General features: G+C 43.4%; 1 protein-coding gene across 3 annotated transcripts in view; it reads left to right on the plus strand.

Moving 5' to 3' along the window:
• Positions 1 to 13885, plus strand: part of bmpr1aa (bone morphogenetic protein receptor, type IAa) — a 39860-nt gene that overhangs the window by 10498 nt on the left and 15477 nt on the right. For all 3 annotated transcript variants that reach the window (XM_070916021.1, XM_070916022.1, XM_070916023.1), the window contains exon 2: positions 4582 to 4695. The gene's annotated coding sequence lies outside the window, so the exon portion shown is untranslated. The remainder of the gene's footprint in view (positions 1 to 4581; positions 4696 to 13885) is intronic.

Genomic DNA, 13885 nt, shown 5'->3' on the forward strand with positions numbered 1-13885 from the left:
AGCAGCCAACAAAGGCGGAAAACATTTCCCAGCAGCAAGCCAAATATAATGAAAACCAAACCCATTCATAAGTAGACTGATTAATTGAAGTGAACATATTAAATTATTAAAGAAAACTGTCCATTACAACTTCCCAAAGTCTGAGTGGACGTATGCAAATATCCTGTTTTGTTCGACCAACAGTTCAAAACCCAACTTTATTCAGTTTACAGTGATGTAAACTGATGAAAAGAATATTCTGTTGATGTATTAACCAACTATAGGTTTCTAATGTTCGTCTGCACCCTGCTGTACGCTTCCTGTTTCCACTGCTGACAAACCTCACACTTGAGCTGCAGAATATGAGCCAGTGTTTGTTCTCTGTTAGTCTCAGGTGGTGTGTGTGTGTGTGTGTGTGTGTGTGTGTGTGTGTGTTTATGTACCTTCACGGCCTGCATACCTCTGCCTGCCCTCCTGAAGTGAGGAGGACTGGTTTCACAGCTTTCCTGTCAGACTGTGGTTTCACACCTTCATCTGACACGTCGCTCCTACGCAGGAATTTACATTTAACCATCAGCTGCCTCTGAGCACTTCACGCTTCAAAACAGACGTGGAGCTCGTCCACCTCCAGTGACTGAACTGCTGCGTGCTGCCAAACTAATGTGTGACTTTTGTACAAATAAGATGACTGGATTTTAGACAGACAGCAGTGTGGCAAGAAATGTAACTGACCTTTACATGACAGTAAAACTGGACTGATCCGCATCACACCACCTGTGCAGGTTTGGGAAAGTCCAGAGGACAAATTTCATCATTTTTAGGTCATGAATATTTGAATAATGAGCTAAAAAATCTAGAAAAGTTTTTGTTTTCCTGCTCATATTGAACATTTGTTGGACTATAAGGTCATATGTGTTTGTTTTTAGAAAATCTGGTTCCACTTGTCCTGCTATTCATATCACACATATCACAATTCAGCTGGTTATTGGCAGAAATGTTTGCATAATTGAATACTGTTGAATTAGAGTGATATCATCAAGTCGACATGTTTTAAAGCCACCAGATTACATCTTTGAATGTGCTCAGGAGATCAAAGTGAGAAAAGGAAAGTGAGCAGTGAAAAGCAGAAGTCCAGTACAGATGAGGTCAGTGTGGATCAGCAGACGTTCCCTCTGCTGCTTCCTGTTTCCCTGCGTCGCTCTCTCTCCTTTAAACAGCTGGTTGGTCTGTTTCAGTGTGTAAACAGCCCCGAGCTCTGACTGAGGCTCAACACAGGGAACTCTGGGAAATCGTCAACAGTGTTTGTAGATTTGCCAACATGGCAATGACAGAAGGTCATTTAAACAAGTTTGTTTTGCTAGAGTTTCCACCTCAAAGTTCAGTAGTTTCTTGGTGTGAGGCCTGTTGCCCCTCAGTTATCCACTTCTTTGGACATGTTGCCTTTTATTGTGATAGTGACGATATAAATTCACAGATGGATGGATATGACGTGCGACAAAGGTCACTGGAACTGGTTATATTCTCTGTTTCTTAACCACAGTCCACCACACAGGTCTGTGCCATTTAGCTGATCCTAAATCTGTGTGGAACGATTTCAGCTCTTCTGTGATACATTAAATGTAGAGCTACAACAGTTAGTCTAATTATTGATTAATCAATTGACAGAAACCACTTTGTCTGATTTTAATAAGCTAATAATAGTATTAATAAAGTTCTACATTATACATAAATTATGAATGTTTGCTCGTTCCAGCTACTTTAATGTGAGGAGTTGCTGCTTTTCATAGTGAATTCTTGGAAATTGTGATGGCCGTTCTTCACTATTTTATTTATTAAAGAAGGTAATCTTTAAGTTTCAGCTCAAGAATTTAAAAAAAGATAAATATATGCAAAGTTGTTGTTATTAGTAAATTTTAACAGATCAGAAATGACTTTCTGAAAAAATCTGTTTCAGTTTGTGAAAGACTCTTTACATTATTCCTGTGGATTGGAGTTTTTACACACAGACACCTGATTTATTCATTTCCATTAAGCTGATGGAAATCTTCATTTATTGTTGAATGTTCTTGACATTTGAGATGTTTGAGTGGAAGCAGTCGGCGGGTGGAAATAAAGCCATGAAGTCACTTCAGTCTCGGCCCTCCCACCACGTCTCCTCTGCAGCTCATGTTCTACTGGTTGAATGAATGTTCGGTAAAATGTCACAAAGATAAAACATGAAATATTGTGGATGAATTTACATCACAAGACTTATAAACTACACCCACCAGAAAACATACTGAGCAGACATTTATTCAAGGATAGTTTTGATAATTCATTACTCATGAACCCCAGAGGTTCCAGCTTTTCTCTGTTTCATACAATTATAGATTAAATGTCTTTGTACTGTGGGTCTGACTTATATTATCATGATTATTATGGTGTAGCACACCCTCACTTGTCATGGGCGTCTTTATTTATAGTTGAAATTTCATACACAGTTAATCAGTGTCTGGTTGTCTGGAGGAGGTGGACGGATGTAAAAACCGATCTGCTCCATAACGTCTTCGGTGCCGCTCTGCTCCTGTTTGTATAGTATTTACATCATTTTATATTTCAACCAGATCTTTTCCTTCCAGGTTTTTTCTGTTTGCATTGTTGAGGAGGTTTAGCTGTTTCCACTCAGCTGTTAGAATTCATCATAGTTCACATAAAAATAGTTGGATGGAAAGCAGAGCTGCGTTTCACTTCAGTTCATGCTCGTGTGGGAGAGCAGGATCTGTTTTTCCCTCCGTCTGTCTCTTTGTCTTGGCAACGCCTCTCATCCATAAACTGTGTGTGTGTGTGTGTGTGTGTGTGTGTGTGTGTGTGTGTGTGTGTGTGTGTGTGTGTGTGTGTGTGTGTGTTGGATGGAGTGGCAGCAGCTGTTTTTTTGCCAACCTCGTGACCGCTCTCAGCCCCCGTCTTCGGACATCTATTTTCTCCTCGTCTGTTCTATAATAACCCAGCGGCTGAATCCCCACCGCTGCCGTTTTTCCTCCCATGAGGTGGAGCTGAACACACACACACTCTGAAGCTGCTGGTCAACTCATCAACACAGTTTTCCACACTGTCTTGAGTACATTTTCCAGCTGAGTGTGTTAGTTTTGGCGGCAGCAGGGTGGTGTAGTGTGAAGCCAGAGGAGGCGGTTCAGACCCTCCACACCCTGCTGAAGACCTGCTCACTGCTGATCCTGACCTTTGAACTCAATATTGGTCACTTGGTCTCTTCCGTCCCTGTCCAAAACTTTGGTCCAGAACAACTTGTGGTCAGATCTACATGAAATTTACTCTGCTCTCCAGAGGATGAACCCTTTAGATTATTCTACTCTAGCGCCACCTTCAGGACAAATGTGACATTATTAGCTCTGCTTCTCGTAAGGATCTAAGACTGTGTAGCAGCTTTAAATTCTGCCGTCAGGAGTTAAACTTTTATTTTGTTAGTTCCTGTTCTGTCTGCTGTATCTCTGCTCAGACTCTGTAAACCCTCTCCGCTCACTGGGTGTGAATATTAACTCACTGTCCTGACGCCGGCCTCCTTCACTAAATAAAGCCTCCTTTGAGGAGCGCTGTGCTGTCACATAAAAAGGCTTCTGTGTTGGAGGAGACGGGGAGGGAGGAGGCTCCGACTGTCAGCCACACTGCTCCACTTATCTCCTTACAAACAGCAACAAGCCACAAACACACTGACATCAGCACAGATCTAATGATGGAGCAGATTCAAGCCCAGGAGTCCCGGAGAGGTTCTAGGAGTCTTTCAGGTGGTTCCACTGGCCTTTAGGAGGCTTTGGTGGACTTCAGAGGATGCAAGGAGTCTTGCAGGGTGTTCGTTGGTCCTTGAGGGGGTCCTTGAATGATTTTTTTGTGTCAAACCCTTGAGGGTTTTTTTCTGTGGTCTTAAAGAAGCTTCCATTAGTCATTGGATGCAAGAAATCGTTGAGAGGATGCGCAACGTCCTTGTTGATGGTCCTCGAGGAGGTTTCAGTGCTCATAATGTGGTTCCAATGATCCGTGAGGGGTCTAATGGAGTTTAAAGAGGTTCCCGTGGTCCTGAATGGTGTTTAAGGGGTCTTAAACACCATTCTGTTCACCACCAAGTTCTGTTGGATGTTGAGTGGGTTCTAGGAGTCTTCTTAAGGAGGTTCCATTGGTCTTATAAGGGGGTTGCAGTGGTCTCAAAGGAGGCTCAACAGATTCTTTTCAAGGAGATCCTTGGTTAAAATCTTTAATACTTTGTCACTGTAGCATGACTCATGTCAATAGAACAAAGATGATGATCATATTTATAATGACATCACTGTGAAAGCCATTACATGTGAAACCCGTTTGGATGTATTTTTCATTAACAGAAAACATTAATATGTTCTCTCTACATTCATGTCAAATAGACCCATCTCTGTGACATTTTCACCTGAAGGCTCACCTGACAGCCGTCATTCACACACTTCCTGCTGCTGTCATCTGAACTTGCAGTTGTGTTAAGTTGTGGAGTAGAAACCACACAGATGTTTTCTGGATTTATTGATGTGGGACGTCATGACTGAGTGTGAAATGTAACGGCAGGTTTGTTTGTGTCTCTGACAGCTCGGCGGTAGTGATGTGGGTCTGATGTGAACGGCCTCCTCTGCTTCAACACTACACTTCCCATGGAGCCGTGCACCGACACGCACACTGTTCTACCATGGAGTCACCAGTCAGGTATGGAAACACACACACACACACACCTCAGAGTCCTGTCTACAGGATGTTTATTGTGGTCACATGAAAAACATCACTGATTGGCTTTCTGCTCCTTTTGAGTTACCCTCCAACACACACACACACACACACACACACACACACAGAAAACATAAACAAACATTATTTTTTGTGGACGGGCACCGGTGATTACTCCTTAAAACTTGATTAGGCCCCCCCCCCATGCTCTTTGAGGAGATTAACCTTTGACCCCGGGGCTGAAGGCAGAGCTGGCCAATAGGAGGCTTCTTGGCTTTTAATTGCAGGCTCTGATTGGGTCATTGGAGCTGTCATCTTGCTTGATTAATAACCGCAGAGCAGGAGAGGAGGAAGAGCAGTGATTACACTGAGCCTGAAGGCTCTCTCTCTGTGTGTGTGTGTGTGTGTGTGTGTGTGTGTGTGTGTGTGTGTGAGATATAGGTGAAGTCATGCCTTACAAAGAGAAAGAAGGTGTGTGTGTGTGTGTGTGTGTGTGTGTGTGTGTGTGTGTGTGTGTGTGTGTGTGTGTGTGTGTGTGTGAGAGATATAGGTGAAGTCATGCCTTACAAAGAGAAAGAAGGTGTGTGTGTGTGTGTGTGTGTGTGTGTTGATATCTGCATGTGTAAATGCTGAAGTCATGCCTTGATGTGAGGAAATATTGTATCTGTGTGTTCTTTAACTTTAAAATGTTGCTTCGGCATGTTTGACCTGCGTAGTTGCTGAGGATTGTTTCTGTTTCCCTCCCGCTCACTGTTTTGTGAAGTTTGAAACTCAGCTGTGAAAAGTTTTCTGGTTCAGAACATCAACAGTGAGCAGGACTCAGTCAAAGTCAGGCTGTGTGTATCTGAAGGTCTGCCTTTTGTTCCAGAGTGTTTGTCAGTCCTGGAAAGTCTTAAAATGTGTGAAATGTTGTTGCTCGACCTCAGAGGAGGGATCTCACCTCTGCTGATATGCAGGCAGGGTAGTTCATTCATTCAGTATTGGTTAATCAAAACCCAAAGATATTCACTGTTTGGACTTTAAAAATGACTTAAATGATGAATTGAATATCAAAATAGTTTTATTTGATTTTATGAATAATTGTTTCAGCTCTACCAAAACGATTGAGAAACCCTGCTGTAAATAGTCGGCACTAGTAAAGCTCTAATGTTTTATATTGTGAAAAACCTTTTAAAGTCAAACGTACGGGACTTTCTGTTGAAGCGAGGCAGATTTTCTGCCTTTGTTTCAGGACGAGGTGACTCAAGTGTCTGAGTTTCAGAGCTCGCTGACAGACCTTCAAACAGAGCCGGCCAGTCTGCAGCTCAAAATCACTCCCATATGTCCCTCAGCAGCCCCCCTCCCCCCCGGTCCTGCATGCTGCTCTCGCACACTGCAGCCCGGCTCGGATCAGGCTGGCCCGGCTCAGCTTACAGTCCAACCTGGCACTCTGACAGGACTCAGCTGAGTCCTTACGGTGGGTGACTGCAGCCTGAAGTCCTCAGAGTCTCCATAGAGGAGGGTCACAGATGTAAATGATATGACGACATGTATTCATCCTGTTACTTTATGATGCCGACAGTGTTCAATGAAGTTAGTGGTGGTGTTTTACTGGACTGCATCATATTCAGTATATTCAATATAATGTAGTCCAGTTCAACAGCACCTTTTAAAATCAATAAAATATATCTAGAACTATAATGAAAAAGGTCTTTGTCTAATAATACTTTTAAAACTGCAGATATCTGATATTCTGACGAGGTTCGTTGTAGAATAATAGATTTGTAATGTGTCACATGTATATGAATAAGCGTGACACAGTGAAGTTGTTGTATTTTTGATGGATTGGAGGTGATTAATATGTAGAAATGAGAGGAGTGTTTTGGTGTTGTTATCTTTGCGGTCACTCAGACGTCGGCACTGTTTGGATTCTGCTGTTTATCAGAAACTCTGCAGACGGTCGTAAATTCCTCAGACTGACTGGTTCAGGAGTTACTGTGTGAGCTCTGTCGCAGCTTCACTCTTATTGTGTTTGAGGTTTGAACATGAGCAGAAGTGAAGCAGCTCATTTAAACAGTGAACATTGTCCGAACAGATGGATCCCGTCAGTGTTGGGAGGAACTGATCTATCTGAGCTTCAGTTTCTGATTAGAAACTTGAGTTTTTCAGGACGTTTGTGAGTTTTGAGCAACAGTGAATCATTATTCAAAGAGAACTTGTCATGTGGGACTAATATATTTAGACTAAATGATGAATCAGTGAATCACAAAAATAAAAGTTCCCAGAGCCCCATCTGACATCTTCTTTTTGCAGGTTTTATCCAACTAGATTCCAAAAATATTTAATTTACAAAGATATGAAACAGAGCAAAGAACTGGGAGCTGGTTTCAGGAAAATCGATTATAAAAATAGTTGCAGATTAATTCTTTTGATGGATTAATGGTTTCAGCTGCATTGTCATGGCGAGTGTTACTGTAAAGCCTGCGCTTTCGCCAGGCAGGGAGGCTCTGATGAAGAGGTGCGGTCTAGTTGCATTATGGAAAATGTAGGCTCCAGTGTTTTTGGAGTTTGACGCATGCTAGAGACTAAAAGTCAGGATGTCTCTGCTGCACAGATTTGAAATCTGTCTTATATTCTAAGAGTGCTCCTCTAATCTGACACACACTGCAGCTGTTGTCAAGACTTATTTCTAAACCTGGGTCTTATTTTTATTTGTATATTATTTTTTTTACATATTTAGGTGTCTAAATTACTAATCCTTACCAAAAGTTTTGGAATTGGTCCAGTAGATCGCCTCAGCCGGCAGCCGTGAACGGGCTGCGATGGCTGCAACGTAACCCATGTGACCAACTGCACAGACGAAAAGTAAAAGAAAGTTGTTTCTGCCAGCGACGGGCTCAGATTGTTATTCTAAGTGTCTGACGACGTTATGGAAAGGATCCCTGCAGAGACAGGCCTTTTTGTTTCCTCTTTATTTCTGTTTCTGTTTTGTGTCCTCACAGGAACACAAAAACACACACACACAGATGAACACACAGGACCACCTATATCGTTGTGTCGGCCATGCTCGGCTCTGTGGCCTGGCGGTAGTTTCCAAGGCGACACGGTGGATGAAACCATCCGGCCTCCGTGCTCCGAGTCCAGCCTCTGACCAGACCACCCACCCACGCACACACAAACACACTCTCACACACGGGGCCAATATTCTGTCTGCTACAATTACACTTATATTTTAGTTTTCTCTTTTTACGTCTCTGGGGAAAGTTGCCTGAGCTCCGGTCTCTCCAGTTTCCACTCCTTCATACTGGGATCAGACCAGTGCAGACTGCTGGCGGCCGCTTCAGCTCCACTGCTGCTGCTGAGGCGGAAAATGACTTTTTCAAAACAGAAAATCACCAAAACAGCAGAAAGAAACTCTGAACATCAGAGTCTGAGTGGCTCTACAGACGCTGGTGCCCCCAGACTGATAGAGGACAGCTGGTTAAAAATGATTGACAGCAGATGAGGGCGGGACCTTGACCAGCTGAGTGCGAGGAGGGCGGGGCTTAACAGTAAACTTCCTGTCTCTTGGGGTCAGATTGTAGCTGTTGTTCTCACAGTCGGTCCACAGCGAGGACGCTATCAGAGCTGTGACTTCCTGTGTGTGTGTGTGTGTGTGTGTGTGTGTGTGTGTGTGTGTGTGCGCATTTTCCATTACCTGGTTCTCACATTCCAGCAACAGGAGTAGGGAGGGGGAGGGAAGAGGAGTCATAGAAATGACAGAGGAGGGGGGCTGCTATCGATAAGCAGCAAAGATCAGCTGACTTAATTGTCCATTATTAGTGTGTTATTAACGAGCACAAGTGCTGAACATTATCTGGTTCCAGCTTCTCCAATGGAAGGATTTCTCTGTTTTATGTCTAGAGCTGCAACGATTGATCGATTAGTCGATCAGTCGATCAACAGAATATCTATTATGAAAATAGTTAGTTGATTCATTTTCTACGTAATCTTTCAAGCTAAAAGGCCAAACATGAAGATTTGATGCTTTTCTTTGTCATATATGATATAAAACAAGCCGCTTGAACACGTCTCCTCGAGCTGTGGGAGATTATAACATACTCAGCATTTTATACACAAAACCATTAATCAGTGAATCCAGAAAATAGTCAGCAGATTAATCACTACAGAAAATAGTTTTTCTAAATGATGATGATGATGATGATGATGAAGTGAATCATTTACACCACATGTTTATTTTCATTTCAAAGTAACCATTAAAGGTCTTGGTCTTGGTCTTGGTCTGGGCTGATGACTTGTTTTATTGATGACTGGATCTTCAGGCCTCCTTGTTCAGGTGCTCAAAGTGGCGCAGAACCAGGAGCCTGGTTTCACGTGGTCTCTGCAGCAGCAGCTAACTGGTTTAACTGGGAGGGCTGGGAACCGCTCTGCTAGTCAGTGTGATTTATGATCCTTGTGTTGTTTTTATGGTCTGAGTGTGTTTGTTTTATGACTCAGCTGTAGGACACTGTGCCAGTGATGGATAGACCTGTTTCTATGGCGATTAGGCTGATTAAAATGTACTACTTTATGACTTTATGACTCTGTGAGCAGCCTCAACGTCTGTCTGTCTCTGAGTGTCCTAAGGGTGGCCGAGCAGTTCAGGAGCTGGACCCGTCTGACATCAGTAATTTGTTGATATTGATATAAACTGATACTGTATGCCATCAGAGCCTTCAGTTTACATGGCCCTTAAACCTGCGTTGCCCCTGTGGATGCTGGGTAATGTGTGCTGCTGTAACATGATAAATGAAGAGGGGAAGCTGATGGAGTAAATGTTCCCCCTCCAGTTTGTAGCTGCAGCTGCTCAGCAGATCTTCTGTTGGCCTCTAATGAAGTTAGACCTCACTGCTGCCCACTCTCTGTTTCACACACACAAATAAATAAGATGAGGGTGTGTGTGCAGCTAAAACAAGCCTCAAACGCTGCCAGGGTTTGGGGTTCAATTCCCTCTGAGACTAAAAGCCAAAGCGTGTGTGATGCTACAAGCCTGTGTGACTTGACACGTTCAATTTAATTTAAACTACACATGCACATAGTGCTGAAATCTTTTTAGTAATAGCTGCATGTCTGATGTCCGCTGTATAATAAACGAAATTAAAATTAAATTAAATTAAATACCAAAGTACTCATTATGACTTCACATCTTGCCTCATAATAATCAAACGTGGACCTTTCCTGTCAGTATAAAAGTAGTCCAGATGATTATTGTCTGTAAAGACGTTTGATTGGATTTAAAGTAAACGCACATCAGAAGCGTTTAGTGGGTCTGGAGGAAACCGGTCCAGATGGTCTGCAGCTCTTGGCCTGGACTGGATGATGTTATATATGAAACAACTATGGCTTCAGATAAGATATCATATATTCATTATTGATTCAGCTGTAGATTATTTTCAATGTGTTATTGGCTGACGTTTCCTTTATAAAAAGAATAAAGTCCTGAGGTTTCTCCTGATAATCGTTCATGTAAATTAAACATTTAAAGTTATTAAGAACCAAAGATAATTTGCATTATACAGAACATTTGAAAATTATTTTTACCTATAATCTAATAGATGAAGCAAGACACTAATGGAAGAAGAAGAACATGCCAGATCAATTTGTGGGATTAAATAAAGGATGATGATGAAGAGGAGAGGCAGAAGATGCAGGGAGGAAGAGGCCTGCAGCGCCTCACACCGTGGCTCGGGGGATTCTGGGTATTCTTATGCTAATCCATCGCCGGGGATGAGGCGCAGAGCAGCCAAGCAAACAATGGCAGTGGAGCCAGAAAGTCTGGCCTGCAGTCTCCCAGGCCCTGAAAGGCATGTCGGGCAGGGCGCCGACACCAACGGGAGGTTGCTGCAGCACCCAGAGGCCCGCCTGCAAGGAGGGGCCCCTGGAGGGGACAGGGAACGGGGCCAAGATGGAGGGAGAGAGGGGAGAGAGGGGGGAGGAGAAATGAGAAGCAGCAGGGGGAGAGGAGGAGGAGGAAGAGGAGGAGGAATAAGGGAACTGAGAAGAAAAGAAGAACAAATGGAAATGGAGAAGAAAGAGGAGGTAAGATGAGGGGAAAAAAAGAGAAGAGAAGAAGTGAAAGGGGGGGGGGATAAAGACCAGGAGAGAACATAAGAGACAGAAATGAAGAGGGGAAAGAGACGAAGGCAGATAAAGAGAGAGAGAAAAAGGGGAAACAAGACTGTGGAAAGGAAAGGTGATGTGGTGGAGAGGAAGAAATAATGTCAGTAAAGTGGAAGAATAGAAACTGGTTTAGCACATCCAGGCTACTGTACCTTGACTTCTTCTCTTTTGAGGTGATGGCACCTCTTCTTCTGTGGTCTTGTCCTCATTCAAGTGAAATAACAAGTGTATGAAGTGTAAAAACACATAAATGTGAGTCTGATGTCCTTCTCTTCAGAGACATTTTCTTTCTCTGCGTCAGGTTTAAAAACTGTTCTCAAGTTGCCGCAAGTGCATCAAAAATCATATTTCTTCCTGGAGTCATAAGTCAGACATGATAAACTGATGAAATCATAGAAAAAAGATGCTCCTTCTAACTGCAGAACCTGCCTGAGAATCCTCCTGTTTTTAAGTTTCCTTCAGTGTCACAGTGATCCAGTGATAGTTGTCTGTCCATCCAAGAGGACACTGCAGAGAGGAGCTGCTAACAGCTGATTCAGCTGCTTTAATGGAGGGGGGGGGCAGTTAATCCAGTTTGCTAAGCAGTCATCATCGTCCCTCCCACACTTGTTAATAGTCAGTTGTTTTCTGGGAAGTGAAGTTCAGCAACTCTGTAGCACATGAAAGTCACTCAAGGTCATTATAAACAGAATATCTTTGGGTTTCGGACTGTTGGTCGGACAAAAAGAGACATTTGAAGACGTCACTTTGAGCTTTGGGAAACTGATTTACTATTTTGTGACATTTTATTGGCTAAACGATTAATCACTAAATTGAAGTTGTATTAAGTGATGGTAGTCACCCCCCAAATGTTGACGACTGGGCAGCTGAGAAGCTAGGGATGAAACGGTAATCCATAAAAACAAGCTGTGCTCCGTCCCAGCTGTCCCGTTAATGTTCTCCACCAGCTCCAGCACCGATCCCAATCTCCCTCATTACTGCATTTATTTGTGGAGCTCAGAGCCGTCGGTCTCTGCCGGCCCTCCAATCAGGCCTCTGTGTCGTTTATTTAGTCTGCCGCCATTCCTCCAGAGCAGGAAGTGGAGACCCATTAAGGCTTGATTATTGATGTCTGGCCCCTCACGCTGCAGTCCGTCCAGGGGGGCGGAGGAGGGGGGGAAGTATTACAGATGGATTATTAATGCCTGCGGCCCCCACTACCTCCTAGCAAGGTCTAGTGTCATTTTACAGCATTTTCACAGTTCTTTGAGGAGTTTCCCTCCTAAACAAGCTGTGCCACAGTTTGATATCGTAAAACCTTTTCCCAACAAACACAAAAGTCTTTCAAAAGGTAGTTTTGTCTTGAAACAGGTTTGCGTAATACTTTGTTCTGCGAAGCCTCTGGAATCAGTCCTACACTCTAGAGCTAGTCGTGCTCTGGGGCTCAGACAGGTGGAGGGATGGAAGGCCTTTCCTGCCATGTGTTGGTGTGTTTTAAAGTCCTGCACAGTAACAGAAGACAGTAGTGTGCTGTTGTTTTTATATTTCTTATCAACTAATTGATTCATCGACTGATCGTTTCAGCTCCACATAAAAGTTCCTTCTTCACTGTGAAATTAGCTGTTTGACAAAAAAGCCTTGAGGTCTGAGCGATCTCTATGAAAACTGAGCAAACTATCTGCTGGAAAAATCTAGTAAGTGGACGTTGATTTAAGTTTTCCGGTCAAACTTTTGTACCAAACCAGTGTTGAACAAAATGAGTGAACCTCTAACTCTGCTCTGCATTAAAGTGGCTGAAACTAATCCATCAGAAAGGAGACTCATCCTGATCATAATAATAAAAGTTCATTAAACTCCTCTTACAGACTGCTGCAGTAGCCACCAGTCATGGCAGTGTCGTATCACTTTACATAATAGTTTTTATAGCCGCTGCCTCTCCAGCCAAATGAAAAGTTATTGTACCCAGAAGCATAGAGCTCAATGAAAGCCTTTTAAAGAGCTCTCTTTCTTCTACAAGTCTTAACCCACTGCTTGGGTTTCTATCCCACCAAATTTCCCAGCATTCCCGGAGCGGTGTGACCTCAAATTCCTTCCCCTGGGGTGGGGGGGTCCGGCTATGGCTCAGTGGTTCCCTATAAGGGTGGTTTATTCTGTACAGGTGGGACCGCTAACAATACCTCCTTTCATTCCCGTCACGCTGAATGTTCCTCCTCCAAGACTCTGATGTCACGTCCAGCTAGCCACAGCAGCTACGCTACATTAACTGAGGAGACGGCCAGAGGAGGACAGGACAGGACAGGACAGGACAAGACAAGACAGACTAGACTGCACATTAACTGTCTCCGAAGTGAAAGGACGCAGGTTTGAATCCCACAGAAGCCAGAACACATCAGACTGGCATGAGGGAAAGTCTGGAGCACCTTTTTAGTCACATGGACGTCCACTAGTACCAAACCTTTATGTGTCATCATAATCAGATCAGTTATCAGAAGTGTCCACAGATTTAAGTCACATTGTTGGAAAGAAGATGAATGAAATGGGTTGATTTATGTTCTGAGGGGTCGTGAGCTGATCAATGGGAGAGGAAAGAAGAAAAGCACAATATTTGCCACTGAGCTGTAGTAACCCTAAGTACCTCAGAATTGTAGTACAGTACTTCAGTAAATATACTTACTTCACACAACTGACCTGGTTATTTGAAGATCTGCGCGTCCCAAAGAGTTCAACCTGCCGTGAACATCGAACACGTAGAAGTCGATATCTGAAGAACATGGATCGGCGGAAACGAGACGCTGGTTATCAGCATTAAAAAAACGTTCTGTTTCCTTCTGCTGGAGGAAGAAGGAGTTTTGTTGTTTGACTGAGAAGCAGGCAGAAGGATCAGAGACAAGTTTGAACACGACTCCACCGAGGAGGAGGAGGAGGAGGAGGAGGAGGGAAAGTTACCTGACACCCAGTGGGTTTGGAGAATCTGGCTGTTTTTTTAACCTCCTGCCTATTGTGTGTTGAACGAACATTTCATTTCTCTGAATTGTCTGACTCTCTGTATCTCGGC

The sequence above is a fragment of the Enoplosus armatus genome, chromosome 12 (genome assembly GCF_043641665.1).
Source record: "Enoplosus armatus isolate fEnoArm2 chromosome 12, fEnoArm2.hap1, whole genome shotgun sequence".
In the NCBI taxonomy this organism is placed as follows: domain Eukaryota; kingdom Metazoa; phylum Chordata; class Actinopteri; order Centrarchiformes; family Enoplosidae; genus Enoplosus; species Enoplosus armatus.